The 19608-nt window shown below is 45.5% G+C and overlaps 1 protein-coding gene across 2 annotated transcripts in view; it reads right to left on the bottom strand.

Moving 5' to 3' along the window:
- KIAA0513 (KIAA0513 ortholog) overlaps nt 1–14169 on the bottom strand; it is an 88832-nt gene extending 74663 nt beyond the window's left edge. For both annotated transcript variants that reach the window (XM_038754404.1, XM_038754405.1), the window contains exon 1: nt 14023–14169. The gene's annotated coding sequence lies outside the window, so the exon portion shown is untranslated. The remainder of the gene's footprint in view (nt 1–14022) is intronic.
- Between the last annotated feature and the right edge of the window lie 5439 nt (nt 14170–19608).

Raw genomic sequence — 19608 nt, 5'->3', positions numbered from 1 at the left:
GAGCTCATGGTGCATGCATAAAATGTTTAATGTAGACCACTTAACACTGTAAAACCGAAGGCAAACAGGAAACTGCTAAAAAGGAAGAGCATAAAAGGGTACAGAGAGGGAAGGAAAGCAGGAAAAGTAAACTCAATTGACTCTCATGAGGCCGTACTGCAGCTGATTGTGTGGGGATGGAGGGGTGGATCTCTGAAAAGAACCACAGTCTCTTCTATGCCCAATAATCACTTGGTTCATCCTGAGACCTACAGTCCCAAAGCTACCTGAATAGCACGACTTGACTGCTCTAAATCAATGTGGAATTTCTTGAGGGGCTAAGGGGGGGGGGGGGGGGCACGGGGGGGAGTGTTAATTCATTTCTCAGAAATTTGAATTAACATTCAGGTTAATTACTCCAACTTGGATCTGGTCCTAATGGAAGAAAAGCTCTGAAATTCCCATATGGATATGTGTGTGCGTGTGTGTGTAAATGAGAGAGAGAGAGAGAGGGAGAGAGAGAGAGAGAGAGAGAGAGAGAGAGAGAGAGAGAGAGAGAGAGAGAGAGAGATGTAGCTGCATAATCTAATTGATGCAAACGTTGATGACTAGTTTGGGATTGCAACCTGTGACTCACTGGGCCAGAGAGAATTGAAGGAGCAGCCTACTACCCACACAGTTTGCAACATTTTCCCCCTACCCTCCACTCTTCACCCACCTCTCCTTTTTCTTTTTTTCTTTTTAAAAAATGCAGGCTGCCTGACCCTAAAGCATACAATAATTGACTTCATCTAATGGGTAAACAGCCCAAGACCATCATTCGGCCCAGGGGAAAGAGCCACACAATGAAAAGTTATGTGCTACTGTCTTCCCACCAGACAACAATAAACCAGGAAAAAACTAACTTGCGGAATTGTTTCCTACTGTTAACAAATATCTTGCCTCTCAGTATTCAGAACATCTCAAAGAGCAGATAGCCCCACATAGTCAGAAGGCAAGGGCCACTAATGCTGAAATTTTCAGGTAAAACTATCTTATTATATCCTTCCTGGGAGCGGCCAAGATCCAGACTGTCATACATGCCGAGTTCCTCGGACAAACTCCGAGGCTTTGGGGAGCTGGTAGCTCTCGGAAGTGAGTGGCTGCCTTGTACTTGCCGGAAAGATGCTCAGCAAACAGGCCATCTCTCATAACCACCAGCTACCAATGAAAGAGTCCCAGAAACTGAGCTCCTCTCTCCCTCCAAAACCGGTCAGTCAGTCAGTCAATCATATTTACTGAGCGCTTACTTGGTGTAGAGCACTGTACTAAGCTCTTGGGAGAGTACAATATAACAAAAAACAGGCCTGTTTCCTGACCACAACAAGCTTACAGTCTAGAAGGAGGTCCTTTGGGTCATTCCAACAGAGAGATACTTGTGAACAAACCGGACAAGAAAACATTTCCAACCATCCTGCCCCACTTAAGGTAACAGGAACAGTGTGACTGGTGACAGCCTGAAATCCTGCAATGTCAGGGCAACACTACAGCTGACGATCAGTTTCTCTATTTTTAGTCAGACTTCCAGCACTGGTTCACAGGTTCATTTGTTTTCAATGACCATGTTGTCTCTCTGAAGTCCTGAACCAGGAGGGCCTGGGATCATTTCCAGCGCTTGGTACAGTGTCTGGCACAAAGTAAGCACTTTACAAATACCATAATTATTAATTATTATTACACGACTCTCTAGGTCCATGTGAAATCTCTGGAGTGAGAAAGCCCTCAGGTTCTTCACCTGCCCCCGGAAAAGACGCTGTTAAAGATCTGTTTGCTACAGATGGGCCAAGCACAGCTAGCCAAGCATTAAATTGGTTTGTTTAGTGGGCAAGGGAGAAACAATTCCTCTCTCTGGGTCACCCACAAATGTACAGCAGAGAGCCTGGGTGGCCATCCCTCTGGCCAAGTGAATCTCTGCCATTAGCTCCAACCATCCGAGATGCCAAAGACAGAAATTCTACCGGCATGTGCTGTAGAGCAAGTTACCAATGACTCGGCCCCAAGGAGCCTCAGAGAAATAAAACAGGTTAATGTTGTGCAAGGTCCTTCCTCTCTTCTGTAAGACTTGGTGCTGACACTTTGGTCACCCTTGAATCACTTCCTTCTTCTGGGAGATAGACATAATAGGCAGCATCAACAAAGGCCCACGTGTGGAAATAACCACAACACAACATGTCTTAATGATCCCTTCCCTTCCCTGGCCAGAAATCTCATTTCACACAGTCCTTAAAACCTTTGAGGTTTGGGGCCCTGTGACTTCAGTGATAGCCTCCCCCTTCACTACCCCCAGTACAATAATCTCAAGGTTACAGGGAACAAATTTCTAGGCATTTAAAAGCAGGACCCTCCACAGTTTCACCTCTACCTCTCCTTCCAGCACAGGAATTCACATTTGTTATATTCATAACTGAGAAAGTTAGACTTGGCCTGTGCTTTGTTCTATCACTCAAAATCTCCATGTAGGCCTATGGGCTTCCAAGAATTATTTACTTGGTTTAGAGAAAATCCTTAAGTTCTAATTTGTTCAACATCAAATGGTGATCATTAAAAATTGATTTCATTATATAGTACTTATTCATAAAAGTGACTACTACTTACAGTTAGGAAGTATTTTCTTCAACAGCATAGGAAAGGAAGATAGCAAAAAATTGAGCCATATTGTGTTCTTGCTCACTGGGCAGTCATTCATTACTGAAAATAGATGACTGCAGTACACCATGGGCTGGGATATAAATATGTGGTATATTTTATGCTTATCATTTTCAAAAGTGAGCTATTTACTGGTTCCCCAAACATTCTAGGGGGAAGCTCAGCCACTGCTTTTTGGAGTCTGATATCAATGCGTGAGGAACCCCAGGCCCTCAAAGCAGATATCGACATTTCAGGTCCAGTGCCTTCCACCATCATGCACAAAGGACTTCTTTTTTTCTTAACGGTATTTGTTAAGTCCTCATTTTGTGCCAGGCACTGTACTAAGTGCTGGGTAGATACAAGATAATCAGGTTGGACACATTCCCTGCCTCATATGGGGCTCACAGTTTTAATCCCAATTTTACAGAAAAGTTAAGCGACTTGCCCAAGGTCACACAGCAGACAAATGCAGGATCCGGAATTAGAACCCAGGTCCTCTGTCTTCCAGGCTCATGCTCTTTCCACTAGACCACACTGCTTTTCACAGCTAAGTCAATCTTCTTCCTTCAGATACCTCAGTGATATAAACAGGGGGCAGCTATCCTCTCGTCATTAAAGACATTCATTCATTCATTCAATCGTATTTATTGAGCACTTACTGTGTGCAGAGCACTGTACTAAGCACTTGGGAAGTGCCAATCGGCAACATATAGAGATGGTCCCTACCCAACAACAAGTTCACAGTCTAGAAGGGGGAGACAGACAACAAAACAAGTAGACAGGTGTCAATACCGTCAGAATAAATAGAATTATAGCTATATACACATCATTAATAAAACAGAATAATAAATATGTACAAATATACACAAGTGCTGTGGGGAGGGGAAGGGGGTAGGGGAGGAGGAGCAGAGGAAAATGAAAGGGGGGACGGGCTAGAAGCCCAACTAGGAAGGATCTTATCATCCAGGCTGGCTCCGTGGCTAGACTTTCCAAGCGCTTAGTACAGTGCTCTGCACACAGTAAGCACTAATAAATACGACTGAATACACCTGCACAGTCTGGAATCCAGAGGCTCAGACTGTCCTGAGATGAGCCCCAGAAGTGAGGACCTTCCATTGGCCCCAGTCAGACCCAACAGGGAGATCATTTACTTTTGGGTTGGGGTTGTGGCAATGTACATGCGACATAGCCTACAAGCACAGTTATCTCCGGGGGCTGCTGAGACTCATAGTCCCAGAGAGCCCACATGGTCTTTTGCCTGCACACAATATTTCCATGCCCACATGGTGGCCTGGCAGCCCTATAGCCACTGTGTTTACTGGTAGCTCCTTGCCTTACCCCTGCACCCTCCTCAAGGCTGTGGCCTGGCTCCATCTCCCACCTTCTCTTCCTGAATTCCAGCTAAGACAGTAGAAACATTTTCTACCAAAGACTCTATGGAATATGACTGGTTCTGCAGACCCTGTCTGCCAAATACAGAGCACTTTCCCTATCCTTATGCACGCAGCCAATAATCTCTCACAATATGCTCAGCCCACTGATCTCTCCTGTTCTCTCTCCAAGTAACCAGCAGATCCTGCCATTTTTACTCAGTCTCTACTCAATCCTCCCTCCAGTGGCCTCATTTAGTCTGGAAGATTCCTCATTAAAGGGAATTTTTTAAGCCCACTTTGGGAAACAAAACTCAAACGGAAAAGAATAGGAAAACCCTGAACTCCATGTCCAAAGTTGTCTTTGCTTCCCAAGCCACTAGCAACTGGCAGGGTTCAGCAGGAAAAGGTCACCACAACCCAAGGCCAGTGATGGATTGTGAGGGAGGGAGGGAGAGAGGGAGAGAAAAAGAGGCGGGGGAAGGAGGAGAGAGGAGGGAGAGAGGGAGAGAGGGACAGAGGGAGAGAGCAGACAAGCCTGATGCTCAGCTTGCACAATCATTATTTCTGTGGGGAGGGAAGACAGGGAAGGGAGCCTCCACTAACATGATGGGCTGAGCTGGTATTAAACACTTTGTACTTTCTTCCTTGCATCACACCCCTGACTACGCCTAGAGAGTGGGTTTGGAAATCCGGAGCGCTTGAGCAAAAGTTACTTCTCCCAATTCCACTTCCTTCCAGTTTGCTCATAAACAAATCAGATCAGAAGCAGTGGATGGATGGGTTTCTTGGACCCTGCCACGCAGGCAGCTCTTCTAAAGAAGTCCTGGGTCCTGAAGGAATCTCAGAGAAAATACTTTAAAACAAATTTCTTGCATTTTCTCCTTAGGAAAGAAGAGGGAGGGTTAGAGGACGAAGCCCACCTCCCCACCAGAGTAAGCCAGCTTGCTTATAGGAAGAGGCTTGGGAGTTGTTGGCTGGAGGACCCTGGTGAGAAAATGGAGAAAAGTCCATCCTTGACTGCTTGGTTTCTTTCCAACCAATGCAACTGCATCTTGTTCCTTCAAGCACAAACTTGTCCTAGAGGAGGCTTCAATCAATCGCATGGAATATGTGTTATAATGTTGTTTGTAGTCTCCCAAGTGACTACGATTGATTGATTTATTGAGCACTTACTGTGTGCAGAGCACTGTACTAAGTGCTTGGGAGAGTAGAATATAACAGTTGGCATCCACATTCCTTGCCACAACGAGTTTACAATCTAGAGGGCACTTAGTAGAATGCTTCCATAAAAAACTCCTTTCCAGTCATTTTCCACTGGGATTTGTGCAGGAGTCTGCATCGTAACAAAGAGCTCAAAATGAAATCTAAATTCAAGCTGGTCCAATTCCATCAGCACCTGATTTAGGGGACAAGAGTCCTGAAAGAATCCTGAAGAGAAAGCCATTGGCCCTTACAAAAAAAAGTACTTATTGAAAATCCCTGATAATAACTATGGAATAATAATAATAATGGCACTTATTGTGCACTTATTATGCGCCAAGCAAAGCTCCAAATCCTGGGGTAGATACCAGTTAATTGGATTGGACATGGTCCCTGTCCCACTTGGGCTCACACTCAATCCCCATTTTACAGGTGATGGAATGGAAGCTCAGAGAAGTTAAGTGAGTTGCCCAAGGTCACACAGCAGACATGTGGTGAAGCTGGGATTAGAATCCAGGTCCTACTGACGCCCAGACCCACGATGTATCCACTAAGCCATGCTGCTTCTCACTGTGTTAATAGCACTTAGATATATCACAGCCAGGTCAGACAGCCCCTGTCCCATATGGGGCTCACTGTCTAATTTCCCTTCAATTAAGACACACCAAGTCTCTGCAGAAGCAAGTAATATTGAGGAGACAATGTTGATAGCATCATTTCCTGGTCTGGATTTCACACTCTCTGCAAAAGCAAAACAAAGAACTCAAGACTGAAACGTTTATGGTGATGGCTTGCCTAACAACATCCACACACTCTTGTCATGGCTGGTAATCTTCTTCTCTCATCAGCAGCCACAGAAGCAACAATAGTTTTTACTGAGCAACGTACGTGTGTGTGTGTGTGTGTGTGTGTGCGCGTGCAAGTGACACTGAACTGTGTGCTTGGAAATACACAAGCGAAGTACTGTAAAAGACAAGAGTCCCTATCCTTGAGTTTAAAGTCTAACAAAGGACACAAGCAACTCTGAGCTTCTCTTTACAATAGGTAAGACTTTAAAAAAAAAAGATGAATAAAACAGCAGATGAGCAGATGTATTTGGGATTTTTTTTGCATTTTCTATAAATGTTTGCCATTCTAAGAATAGCTCTAGAGAGAAGTAACTATCTTTGTTGAAATAACTGTACATTTAATTTTAAAAGTCAATTAAAGTGCTAAGCCTTCAGTAATCACTTAAGTGGATTGAGAGCTGGGACCTTGTGTTTTATTTATTTCTACTGCCAATCCCAGTGCTTAGTACGGTGCTCCATATACAGTGGATGCTCAAATACAGATGAAACTTGTGCTCTGCTTGCACTGAAAGCATACATCTACATTTACACCCGCTGTGGAAAAAATCGGTGGCTACAATTGATGAAACAACTAATTCATCAAGCTGTGGCCCCTTGAGCCATTTTTCATCATGAGTCTAAGTCACACCATCATACCAAACACTGAAAGCCTCAGTCTTAGTCAAAGCAGTGTGACCTAGTGGCAAGAGCAGGGGCTTGGGAGTCAGAGGACTTGGGTTCTAATCCTGGCTCTGCCACTTGTCTGCTGTGTGACCTTGGGCAAGCCAGTTAACTTCTCTGTGCCTCAGTTACCTCATCTGTAAAACGGGGATTAAGATTGTGAGCCCCCTGTGGGACAACCTGATCACCTTGTAACCTCCCCGGCGCTTAGAACAGTGCTTTGCACACAGTGAGTGCTTAATAAATGCCATCATTATTATTATTACTAAGTGCTTTTGCTCTGCCAAAGTCCAAATTCATTCATTCACTCCTTCAATCATATTTACTGAGCGCTTACTGTGTGCAGAGCACTGTACTAAGTGCTTGTATAGTTCAATTCAGCAATAGAGACAATCCCTGCCCACACCGGGCTTATAGTCTAGAAAGGAAGGGAGGGGGCGAGGGGAACAACAGATATTAAAACAAGTACTAAATAAGAGCTCTGCCTGAAAGTCTTAATACGAAGAGAGAGAAATACTGAATACCAGGTTGACCTTTTGAAAACCTTCAATTAGGGGTTGGGGGAGGTGGCTAATACATTCATTTGAGAAGCATAGTGGCTTAGTGGCAACAGCCTGGGTTTGGAAGCCAGCTGATAAGTGGTGGAGTCAGGATTAGAACCCACGACCCCACCACTTATCAGCTGGGTGACTTTGGGTGAGTCACTTCACTGGGCCTCAGTTCCCTCTTCTGTGAAACAGGGATGAAGACTGTGAGCCCCACATGAGACAACCTGATCACCTTGGATCTCCCCCAGTGCTTAGAACAGTGCTTGGCACATAGTAAGCGCTTAATACCATCATTATTACCCCAGCACTTAGAACAATGCTTGGCACATAGTAAGCGCTTAACAAATACCATCATTATTATTATTACCCCCCCACTTAGAACAGGGCTTGGCTCATAGTAAGCACTTAACAAATACCATCATTATTATTATTACTACCCCAATGCTTAGAACAGTGCTTGGCACATAGTAAGCACTTAACAAATACCATCATTATTATTATCACTACCCCAATGCTTAGAACAGTGCTTGGCACATAGTAAGTGCTTAACAAATACCATCATTAGTATTATTACTACCCCAACGCTTAGAACAGTGCTGGGCACATAGTAAGCACTTAAATACCATCATTAATATTATTACCCCAGTGCTTGGCACATAGTAAATGCTTAACAAATATCATCATTAGTATTATTACCCCAGTACTTGGCACATAGTAAACCCTTAACAAATACCATCATTAATATTATTACCCCAGTGCTTGGCACATAGTAAATGCTTAACAAATACCATCATTAGTGTTATTACCCCAGTGCTTGGCACACAGTAAATGCTTAACAAATATCATCATTAGTATTATTACCCCAGTGCTTGGCACATAGTAAACACTTAACAAATACCATCATTAATATTATTACCCCAGTGCTTGGCACATAGTAAGTGCTTAACAAATACCATCATTAGTATTATTACCCCAGTGCTTGGCACATAGTAAGTGCTTAACAAATACCATCATTATTATTATTACCCCAGTGCTTGGCACATAGTAAGTGCTTAGCAAATACCATCATTATTATTATTACCCCAGTGCTTGGCACATAGTAAGCACTTAACATATACCATCATTAGTATTAGTACCCCAGTGCTTGGCACTTAGTAAGCGCTTAACAAACACCATCATTAGTATTATTACCCCAGTGCTTGGCACATAGTAAGCGCTTAACAAATACCATCATTAGTATTAGTATCCCAGTGCTTGGCACATAGTAAGAGCTTAGCAAATACCATCATTAGTATTAGTACCCCAGTGCTTGGCACACAGTAAGCGCATTTAGACTGTGAGCCCACTGTTGGGGAGGGACTGTCTCTATATGTTGCCAACTTGTACTTCCCAAGCGCTTAGTACAGTGCTCTGCACACAGTAAGCGCTCAATAAATACGATTGATTGATCGATTAACAAATACCATCATTATTACGATTACCCCAGCGCTTCCAACAGTGCTTGGCACATAGTAAGCGCTTAATAAATACCATCATTATTATGATTACCCCAGCGCTTAGAACAGGGCTTGGCACATAGTAAGCGCTAACCAAATAATACCATCATTATTATTATTATTTGAAGGGAAACCGACTGGTTTTAATAGACGCCACCCTCGGTGTTTAATCCCCAAAAGGGGAAATCCTCCTTAGGGGAGCCGAAGCTTTGCCAGGGAGCAGGGAGGGCTGCGGCTCGGCCCTCCCGGACAGTTGTCGGCGGGGGGCTCGGACGCCGGGGTCCGGCCCGGTTCCCGCGTCCCAGTGCGCCAGGGATATATGTTTGGACGTACTGATTATTCTATTTATTTATTTGTACATATTTATTCTAATTATTCTATTTTGTTACTATGTTTTGTTCTCTGTCTCCCCCTTCTAGACTGTGAGCCCACTGTGGGGTAGGGACCGTCTCTATCTGTTGCCAACTTGGGCTTCCCAAGCGCTTAGTACAGTGCTCTGCACACAGTAAGCGCTCAATAAATACGATTGAATGAATGAATGAATCCGGCGGCCCCCGCTGAACGGTCTAAAATCGGCTAAAAGAAAGTCCTTTCTTCCTTCTCCCGCCCCTCCACCGCCTCCCCACATCGGGACGCCGACGGCGCTCCCGCAACACCCCCCCATTCATTCATTCAATCGTATTTATTGAGCGCTTACTATGTGCAGAGCACTGTACTAAGCGCTTGGGAAGTACAAGTCGGCAACATACAGAGAAGCAGCGTGGCTCAGTGGAAAGAGCCTGAGCTTGGCAGTCAGAGGTCATGGGTTCTAATCCCAGCTCTGCCACTTGTCAGCTGTGTGACTTTGGGCAAGTCTCTTAACTTCTCTGGGCCTCAGTTTCCTCATCTGTAAAATGGGGATTAAGACTGTGAGCCCCACGTGGGACAACCTGATTCATTCATTCATTCAATCGTATTTATTGAGCGCTTACTGTGTGCAGAGCACTGTACTAAACGCTTGGGAAGTACAAGTTGGTAACATCACCTTGTATCCTCCCAGCGCTTAGAACAGTGCCTTGCACATAGTAAGCGCTTAACAAATGCCATCATCATTATTATTATTATATAGAGACGGTCCCTACCCAACAACGGGCTCGCAGTCTAGAAGGAGGAGACTGTGTGACCTTGGGCGAGTCACTTCACTTCTCTGGGCCTCAGTTACCTCATCTGTAAAATGGGGAGTGCGACTGTGAGCCCCACATCTATTCTGACACCTGTCCACATGTTTTGTTTTGTTTTGTTTTGTCTCCCCCTTCTAGACTGCGAGCCCGTTGTTGGGTAGGGACCGGCTCTACCTGTGGACGACTTGGACTTCCCAAGCGTTTAGTACAGTAAGCTCTCAATAAATACGACTGAATGAATGAATGGTCTCTGTTGCCGAACTGTAATTTCCAAGCGCTTAGTACAGTGCTCTGCACACAGTAAGCGCTCAATAAATACGATTGAATGAATGAACGGTCTCTGTTGCCGAACTGTACTTTCCAAACGCTTAGTACAGTGCTCTGCACACAGTACGTGCTCAATACGATTGAATGAATGAATGGTCTCTGTTGCCAAATTGTACTTTCAAGCGCTTAGTACAGTGCTCTGCACACAGTAAGCGCTCAATACAATTGAATGACTGAATGGTCTCTGTTGCCGAATTGTACTTTCCAAGCGCTTAGTACAGTACTCTGCACACAGTCGGCACTCAACAAATACGATTGAATGAATGAATGGTCTCTGTTGCCGAATTGTACTTTCCCAGCTCTTGGTACAGTGCTCGGCACACAGTAAGTGCTCAATAAATACGATTGAATGAATGAATGAATGACAGGGACTGTGTCCAACCCGCTTTGCTTGATGATGATGATGATGGCATTTATTAAGCGCTTACTATGGGCAAAGCACTGTTCTAAGTGCTGGATCAACCCCAGCGCTTAGTAATAATAATAATAATAATAATGATGGCATTTATTAAGCGTTTACTATGTGCAAAGCACTGTTCTAAGCGCTGGGGTAGGTACAAGGTAATCAAGTTGTCCCACGTGGGGCTCACAGCCTTAATCCCCATTTTCCAGATGAGGGAACTGAGGCCCAGAGAAGTGAAGTGACTGGCCCAAAGTCACGCAGCTGACAAGTGGCAGAGCCGGGATTCGAACCCATGACCTCTGACTCCAAAGTCTGGGCTCTTTCCACTGAGCCACGCTGCTTCTCTAGTAGAGTGCCTGGCACTTAGTTAAGCGCTTAACAAATACCATCATGATTATTGTTATTATTGTATAGACTGTGAGCCCACTGTTGGGTAGGGACCGTCTCTATATGTTGCCAACTTGTACTTCCCAAGCGCTTAGTACAGTGCTCTGCACACAGTAAGCGCTCAATAAATACGATTGAATGAATGAATGAAATACAATTGAATGAATGAATAGAAGGGGGAGACGGACAACAGAACCAAAGAAGCAGCCGGGGGTCGATACCATCGGAGCCGCCTCAGTCCTCCCCCTTCTAGACTGTGAGCCCGCTGTTGGGTAGGGACCGTCTCTATATGCTGCCAACTTGGACTTCCCAAGCGCTTAGTACAGTGCTCTGCACACAATAGGCGTTCAATAAATACGATTGAATGAATGAATGAATAGAACGGGGAGACGGACAACAGAGCCAAAGAAGCAGACAGGGGTCGATACCACCGGAGCCGCCTCAGTCAATCAATCAATCAATCGTATATATTGAGCGCTTACTGTGTGCAGAGCACTGTACTAAGCGCTTGGGAAGTACAAGATGGCAACATACAGAGACAGTCCCTACCCAACAGTGGGCTCACAGTCTAAAAGGGGGAGACAGAGAACAAAACCAAACATACCAACAAAATAAAATAAATAGAATAAATATGTACAAGTAAAACAAATAAATAAATACAGTAATAAATAATGTACAGACATATCAATCAATCAGTCAATCGTATTTATTGAGCACTTACTGTGTGCAGAGAACTGTACTAAGCGCTTGGGAAGTACAAGTTGGCATCATATAGAGACAGTCCCTACCCAACAGTGGGCTCACAGTCTAAAAGGGAGAGACAGAGAACAAAACCAAACATGCTAACAAAATAAAATAGGATAGATATGTACAAGTAAAATAAATACAGTAATAAATATGTACAGATATATCAATCATTCGTATTTATTGAGCACTTACTGTGTGCAGAGAACTGTACTAAGCGCTTGGGAAGTACAAGTTGGCATCATATAGAGACAGTCCCTACCCAACAGTGGGCTCACAGTCTAAAAGGGAGAGACAGAGAACAAAACCAAACATGCTAACAAAATAAAATAGGATAGATATGTACAAGTAAAATAAATACAGTAATAAATATGTACAGATATATCAATCAATCATTCGTATTTATTGAGCGCTTACTGTGTGCAGAGCACTGTACTAAGCGCTTGGGAAGTACAAGCTGGCAACATATAGAGTGTTCTGCACACAGTAAGCGCTCAATAAATATGATTGAATGAATGAATATAGAGACAGTCCCTACCCAACAGCGGGCTCACAGTTTAGAAGGGGGAGACAGAGAACAAAACCAAACATACTAACAAAGTAAAATAAATAGGATAGATATGTACAAGTAAAATAAATAAATAGAGTAATAAATATGTACAGACATATCAATCAATCGTATTTATTGAGCGCTTACTGTGTGCAGAGCACTGTACTAAGCGCTTGGGAAGTACAAGTCGGCAACATATAGAGGCAGTCCCTACCCAACAGCGGGCTCACAGTCTAAAAGGGGGAGACAGAGAACAAAACCAAACATACTAACAAAATAAAATAAATAGGATAGATACGTACAAGTAAAATAGAGTAATAAATATGTACAGACATATATACATATATACAGGTGCTCTGGGGAAGGGAAGGTTCTCCCCCTTCTAGACTGTGAGCCCGCTGTTGGGTAGGGACCGTCTCTATATGCTGCCAACTTGGCCTTCCCAAGCGCTTAGTACAGTGCTCTGCACACAGTAAGCGCTCAATAAATACGATTGAATGAATGAATGAATAGAAGGGGGAGACGGACAACAGAGCCAAAGAAGCAGACGGGGGTCGATACCATCGGAGCCCCCTCAGTCCTCCCCCTTCTAGACTGTAGGCCCACTGTTGGGTAGGGACCGTCTCTTTATGCTGCCAACTTGGACTTCCCAAGCGCTTAGTACAGTGCTCTGCACACAGTAGGCGCTCAATAAATACGACTGAATGAATGAATGAATAGAAGGGGGAGACGGACAACAGAACCAAAGAAGCAGCCAGGGGTCGATACCATCGGAGCCCCCTCAGTCCTCCCCCTTCTAGACTGTGGGCCCGCTGTTGGGTAGGGACCGTCTCTTTATGCTGCCAACTTGGACTTCCCAAGCGCTTAGTACAGTGCTCTGCACACAGTAGGCGCTCAATAAATACGATTGAATGAATGAATGAATAGAAGGGGGAGACGGACAACAGAACCAAATAAGCAGTCGGGGGTCGATACCATCGGAGCCGCCTCAGTCCTCCCCCTTCTAGACTGTGGGCCCGCTGGTGGGTAGGGACCGTCTCTATAGGTTGCCAACTTGGACTTCCCAAGCGCTTAGTACAGTGCTCTGCACACAGTAGGCGCTCAATAAATACGATTGAATGAATGAATAGAAGGGGGAGACGGACAACAGAAGCAAAGAAGCAGTCAGGGGTCGACACCATCGGAGCCCCCTCAGTCCTCCCCCTTCTAGACTGTAGGCCCACTGTTGGGTAGGGACCGTCTCTTTACGTTGCCAACTTGGCCTTCCCAAGCGCTTAGTACAGTGCTCAGCACACAGTAAGGGCTCAATAAATACGACTGAATGAATGAATGAATAGAAGGGGGAGACGGGCAACAGAACCAAAGAAGCAGCCGGGGGTCGATACCATCGGAGCCGCCTCAGTCCTCCCCCTTCTAGACTGTGAGCCCACTGGTGGGTCGGGACCGTCTCTGTATGTGGCCAACTTGTACTTCCCAAGCGCTTAGTCCAGTGCTCTGCACACGGTAGGCGCTCAATAAATACGATTGATGATGATGATGACCGTCTCCATAGGCTGCCAACTTGGCCTTCCCAAGCGCTTAGCGCAGTGCTCTGCACGCGGTAGGCGCTCCATAAATACGATCGAATGAATGGACTGCCGGTCCTCGCGTCGCCTCAGCCCCACCGCGGCCGCCCCTTACCGCGCCGGGCGAGCTGAAGGACCGGGTGGGCGAGCTGAAGGAGCGATGGGCGAGCTGAAGGACCGGGTGGGCGAGCTGAAGGACCGGGTGGGCGAGCTGAAGGACCGGGTGGGCGAGCTGAGGGACCGGCGGGCGAGCTGAGGGACCGGCGGGCGAGCTGAGGGACCGGCCAACTCGCCGCCTTCTCCTCACAGACCCCGCGAGCCGCGGCCGCCCGCTCCCTCGGCTGCGCGCGCAGCTCCAGCTGTCAGCGAGCCGGAGCGCCCCCCCCCCCCCCGCACAACCCTACTGCGCAGACTCCCCACCTGCCCCCCCCCCTTCAGGAGCAGGAAGCCGGCGCGCGCCGGGCAACGCCCCGAGGTCACGTGGGCGAGGGGCGCGGCCCAGGTGCGGGCGTGATGGAGCGGCCCGAGGCAGAGAGGATTCTGGGAAACGGTGGCCGTTGACCAGAATCCCGTTCCCTTCATTCATTCAGTCGCATTGATTGAATAGTCATTCATTCAGTCGCATTGATTGAATAGTCATTCATTCAGTCGCATTGATTGAATAGCCATTCATTCAGTCGCATTGATTGAATAGCCATTCATTCAGTCGCATTGATTGAATAGCCATTCATTCAGTCGCATTGATTGAATAGTCATTCATTCAGTCGCATTGATTGAGCGCCTACTGGGTGCGGAGCGCTTGGGAAGTACAATAATAATAATCATGGTGGTTACTATGTGCAAAGCACCGTTCTAATCAATCAATCAATCGTATTTATTGAGCGCTTACTATGTGCAGAGCACTGTGCTAAGCGCTTGGGAAGTACAAGTTGGCAACATATAGAGACAGTCCCTACCCAACAGTGGGCTCACAGTCTAAACGCTGGGGGGGCGGGGGGGGGGGGATACAAGGTGATTAGGTTGTCCCACAAGGGGCTCACAGTCTTAATCCCCATTTTAATCAATCAATCAATCAATCAATCGTATTTATTGAGCGCTTACTATGTGCAGAGCACTGTACTAAGCGCTTGGGAAGTACAAATTGGCAACACATACAGTCCCTACCCAACAGTGGGCTCACAGTCTAAAAGGGGGAGACAGAGAACAAAACCAAACATACTAACAAAATAAAATAAATAGGATAGAAATGTACAAGTAAAATAAATAAATAAATAAATAAATAGAGTAATAAATATGTACAAACATATATACATATATACAGGTGCTGTGGGGAAGGGAAGGAGGTAAGATGGTGGGATGGAGAGGGGAACGAGGGGGAGAGGAAGGAAGGGGCTCAGTCTGGGAAGGCCTCCTGGAGGAGGTGAGCTCTCAGCAGGGCCTTGAAGGGAGGAAGAGAGCTGGCTTGGCGGAGGGCAGAGGGAGGGCATTCCAGGCCCGGGGGATGACGTGGGCCGGGGGTCGATGGCGGGACAGGCGAGAGCGAGGTACGGTGAAGAGATTAGTGACAGAGGAGCGGAGGGTGCGGGCTGGGCTGGAGAAGGAGAGAAGGGAGGTGAGGTAGGAGGGGGCGAGGGGATGGATGGACAGCCTTGAAGCCCAGGGTGAGGAGTTTCTGCCTGATGCACAGATTGATTGGTAGCCACTGGAGATTTTTGAGGAGGGGAGTAACAGGCCCAGAGCGTTTCTGGACAAAGACAATCCGGGCAGCAGCATGAAGTATGGATTGAAGTGGGGAGAGACACGAGGATGGGAGATGAGAGAGAAGGCTGATGCAGTCGCATTGATTGAATATTCATTCATTCAGTCGTATTGATCGAGCGCCTACTGTGTGCAGAGCCATTGGGAAGTACAATAATAATAATCGTGGTGGTATTTGTTAAGCGCTTACTATGTGCAAAGCATAGTTCTAAGCGCTGGGGGGGATACAATAATAATAATAATAATTAATCAATCATCATCATCATCAATCGTATTTATTGAGCGCTTACTGTGTGCAGAGCACTGTACTAAGCGCTTGGGAAGTACAAGTTGGCAACATATAGAGATGGTCCCTACCCAACAGCGGGCTCACGGTCTAGAAGCGGGAGACAGAGAACAAAACAAAACATATTAACAAAATAAAATAAATAGAATAAATATGTACAACTAAAATAAATAGAGTAATAAATACATACAAAATATATGAATATATACAGGGGCTGTGGGAAGGGGAAGGAGGTAAGGCGGGGGGGATGAGGAGGGGGAGAGCTCATTATAATAATAATGATGGCATTTGTTAAGCACTTACTATGTGCAAAGCACTGTTCTAAGCGCTGGGGGTATACAAGGTGATCAGATTGTCCCACGTGGGGCTCGCAGTCTTCATCCCCATTTTACAGATGAAGTAACTGAGGCACAGAGAAGTTAAGTGGCTTGCCCAAAGTCACACAGCACACAAGTGGCAGAGCCGGGATTCGAACCCTTGACCTTTGACCCCCAAGCCCATGCTCTTTCCACTGAGCCACGCTGCTTATGCTAGGAAGCAGCAGCATTATGGCTAGGAGGGAGTGCTCAGAACAGTGCTCAGTGCTTAGAACAGTGCTTTGCACATAGTAAGCGCTTAATAAATGCCATCATTATTATTCTAACCATAATTGGGGTGAGGGGGACTAAGATCCACCCCCGTTTTTCTTCGATGTCTAGTCTGGGCAGAGACCTGTTGGGTGGGTACGATAAAGGTAGATGACTGGGTGCCTGCTCTTGAGAAGTTTATAAGGGGATGCTCAGAAATCTTTCCTTGGAGGTGTTGGAAAATAGTTGTACCTGTTTAGAGGTAGGGGAATGAACAAAACGACCAACATTTGTGTAAAGACAAGGTGATAGTAGGAGGAATGACACTGCCCATATTAATTGGAGTTTGGTTCAGGGAAGCATACTGTTCTTTTCTTACCCATCACAGTATTTCTTCTAGAAGCTCTTCTCTGGGTTGCCAGAGACAAATTGACTCACAGGTGCTTCTGTATGCAGTACCATTCAGTCAATCAATGGTATTTATTGAGCACTTACTATGTGCAGAGCTCTGAACTAAGTAATTGGGAGAGTACAATACAACAGAATTGGTAGACACAGTCCCTGCCCACATTGAGCATAGAGTCTAGAGGACCAGGTAATAAAACAAGGCAGTGATGAAGTAGATCTTTATGTTAGACCTTAGTACGGGTAAGCAATCAAAGCAGAGAGGTTGCATTCCTTCTCACTTTGTGGAATTGGGAATTGGGAGCTAGGATACTCAGCGAGGAATGCTGTCACTCCCGATTTCCCGCTTAATTTTCTTCTTACCAGCTAGTCTAGGATTTCACCCTTGTATAATGTACCAACTCGGCGAGCTAAAATGCTCACCTGGTAGAATCAGAAGACAAGGCTGGGGGCAGTTATGGGAACTGTACTTCAAGTATGGAGTGGGGAGTAGAGGGAGGGAGGTCTTTTTGACCTGGCAGGATTTGCCAAAGATGACTAGGCCTCTTCTAACTGCATTCCTGGTCTAAAATACTTCAGGGACCAGGAGTTGAGGGAGTGTGTCCAAGCAGGACTGCATATTATCCTTCCTATGGAAATGTATCTCCTATCTTTAAAGAATTCTGAATCAGGTATGTTCTGGAAGATACAGCGTAGCAGAAGCCTGCTTTCCCCCCAGACAAAATTGTTTCCTTTGCCTTCCTGGAGCAGTTGCACAACAAAGATTTGCAAGCCCACTCTTCTTGCACATAGTATCGAGAGACCTGAATTCCTCCTTTTACATTCTAAAAGCACTGACGCTTTTCTTAACTGAGATGGATAATGTCTGGTCCATGAAGTAATCATCATCTCTAACCATGGTTTTCCCTCCCCCCTCACACACATTAAGTAATCCCTATTCCATTAACCTTTGGTAATTCCTAAAATTCATAATCTTCTGCCAAAGACTGTAATGTGGAGAGAGATGGATGTGATTTGACCCTGGGTCTTTCTCATATCTGTAAAAATAAAATCGGCTTAACTCATAGCAGGTAGTGTAGAATGGGTAATTATGAAATGCTTGGTAGGTAGAGTCATGAAAATGCTTTTCATTCATTCAATTGTATTCAATACCTGTGGCACAATCAAGCTCTCTCACATCCCACTTTTTTTCCTACCAAGGCTTTTCTGCCACTGGACATAGGGGTCCTCTTAGAGGAACTGCTCACCCCTTCCTCCTTCTGGATTATTGCTCTCCTTCATCTGGGAGATGACGATGGGAAGGAGATGGCTGTGGGCGAAGAACTGAGCTGGTGATGGCAAGACTCTCTCTTTGGAGAGCACCCTCCCTTCTTCCCCCTTCAGCTCCTCATTTGCACTCCTGAGGAGGGGGTCAGTGTGGTCTTTGCTTCATCCGCCGTCACCTTGGTAAAGCCATCCCTGATTGTGCCTAAGCAACAGAGATCATCATCACCTCAAGTCTGGTCAATCGGAGGCCATTTCTTCAACAGATCCAGACACTTCTGTTATTCATTCTTTACCTCTAGACTGTAAGCTCATTGTGGGTGGGAAAGTGTCTACTATGTTGTATTGTACTCTCCCAAGTGCTTAGTACAGTGCTCTTCACACTATAAGTGCTCAATAAGTACCATCGATTGATCTTCCACATGTACACACGACACTCGCCACTCAAAAAAGTAACTGAAACGAAGAATATTTTTTCTGGTGAAATGCACAGTTAAACATGGACTGGTTTTGGAAGAGAAGTTCGGCTATTTTGAGGAAGATGGAGTAAAGATCAGGGCCCTGCTGCATTTACAGAACTGCAGGAGTGCCTTCTGCTGGTTGCTTAAATGTTGACTCGCTCTCGATATCAGGACCAAGGACACTGGTCTGTCTTGAAATTTCTTCGTGAAGATTTTTATCCTGCCCCCATCCATTTTCTATATTCATTGTTGGCACATATCTGAGCTTACTGCCTTCCCTTTTCTAAGTCACTAAGAAAATGGTGGGTGTTCTTTCAAGGTATTACATTGGTCTGTAGTCTTAATAAGAGCCAACCATTTTGCACCCACAATTGATCCGATTCCCTGGCTCGGCATGTTAGAAGCCCAGGGTATCCTTTGAGCCTGCAATTTGGAAGTAAAAAAATCAATCAATGTAGAAACTTCTCGTACTGGTCTTTTCTGAGTCTGCCTCTTCTTAGGCCTAATGGAATCTGGAGAGTGCAGGAGGGGATGGAGGAGTAAAGGAGTTGTGAGCTGTATTAAGGAAGAGCGGGAGAGCAACAGGAAGGATTTATTAAAGAGATGAAATGAAGATGTTTAGGGGAATATCGGAAAGGGCCTTGGGAAAACCTTCTGAAGAGGGATCGCTAGCAACAGTATCTGAGCACAAACTCCACTTGACCACAGAGAATTGATAGGCAAACACAAAAGCAACAATGTGCAATTATATAAAACCTCAGAGCTATACAAGTACTGAGCTGGCTGGAGTGAATGACGTAAGTAGAAAGGTGATGAGGGACAGGGGAGTAGAGAGGGAGAGTTTAATATGCAAGGCAGGTTTTTTAAAAGCCTTTGAAAAAGGGTAAGTGGGGGGTTTTGCAAAGTAGATTAATGAGGAGATCTCAGAGAGGTGAAATGCCACATGCCAGGGAGTTAAAGAG

This window comes from Tachyglossus aculeatus, chromosome 11 (genome assembly GCF_015852505.1).
Source record: "Tachyglossus aculeatus isolate mTacAcu1 chromosome 11, mTacAcu1.pri, whole genome shotgun sequence".
Classification (NCBI taxonomy): domain Eukaryota; kingdom Metazoa; phylum Chordata; class Mammalia; order Monotremata; family Tachyglossidae; genus Tachyglossus; species Tachyglossus aculeatus.
The sequence above is the reverse complement of the archived record's forward strand: the minus strand, read 5'-3'. Positions and strand labels throughout refer to the sequence as shown.